Genomic DNA, 1170 nt, shown 5'->3' on the forward strand with positions numbered 1-1170 from the left:
GGTGTTTCTCGCTTGGATTGACGTTTCCTCCATCGCGTTCCTTTGCTGGGCTTGACCTTTTCTCTGCTGGGCTTGGCATTCCCTTGGCTGGATTGGGTGTTTCCTTTGGGCGGTGCGGGCCGGGGGTTGGCCCTTCCTGGGGGGGGGCGTGGGATCACCCCGGGTGGGCGTGGGCTTTCCCCGGCTGGTTGTGGGTTTTCCCGGGTGGGGTGGGCCGGGCTCCCCTGCTGGGGTTGGCAGGTTTTTGGCTGGGATTGACCTTTCTCTTCAAACAGATCGGAAACCCAGAATTTCCTGCTAGTTGGTGAAACTGGTTGGTAGACGCGATGTGCTCGCTACTACCGGCCTCCCCTGGCTGTTCAAAGCAGATGGTGGCTGAGGTTTCTTCAATACCCGCTGCCTCCGCTGTGAAGAAGCCATTCGGTCTCAGGAGCAAGATGGGCAAGTGGTGCCACCACTGCTTCCCCTGCTGCAGGAGGAGCGGCAAGAGCAACGTGGGTGCTTCTGGAGACCAGGACGACTCCGCTATGAAGACACTTAGGAGCAAGATGGCCAAGTGGTGCTCCCACTGCTTCCCCTGCTGCAGGGGGAGTGGCAGAGCATTGTGGGCCCTTCTGGAGACCAGGACAACTCCGCTATGAAGACGCACAGGAGCAAGATGGCCAAGTGGTGCTGCCACTGCTTCCCCCGCTGCAAGGGGCGCGGGGAGAGCAACGTGGAAGCTTGGGAAGACTACGACGACAGCGCCTTCATGGAGCCAAGGTACCACGTCCGTGGAGAAGATCTGGACAAGCTCCACAGAGCTGCCTGGTGGGGTAAAGTCCCCAGAAAGGATCTCATCGTCATGCTCAGGGACACTGACGTGAACAAGACAGACAAACAAAAGAGGTAACCGGGCCTGGGCTGGGAGGAGGCGGGACGTGGGGGGATGATGGGGACATACCCTCCTGGCGGGTCGGGGTCCTGGCTTTCTCTTCCTCCGCAGGCCCCACACCACCCTGGGTGTGGAAACCTCAGAGAGGTCAGGGCACAGGCCCTTTATGAACAGCAACACAGAAACAAAACTTTAGCTGATTTCCAATCCAATTATAATTTCCCTTATAGAGCACTAATAGACTGTTTTAAAGTGACTTAACTCGCAAAATCAAGTCGATGCAGCAGATTATTTTT

The 1170-nt window shown here is 57.3% G+C and overlaps 1 pseudogene; it reads left to right on the top strand.

Moving 5' to 3' along the window:
* The first annotated feature begins 262 nt into the window (after positions 1-262).
* On the top strand, positions 263-892 carry LOC112616915 (annotated as a pseudogene).
* The last annotated feature ends 278 nt before the right edge of the window (positions 893-1170 follow it).

This window comes from Theropithecus gelada, unplaced genomic scaffold (genome assembly GCF_003255815.1).
Source record: "Theropithecus gelada isolate Dixy unplaced genomic scaffold, Tgel_1.0 HiC_scaffold_13536, whole genome shotgun sequence".
Classification (NCBI taxonomy): Eukaryota; Metazoa; Chordata; class Mammalia; order Primates; family Cercopithecidae; genus Theropithecus; species Theropithecus gelada.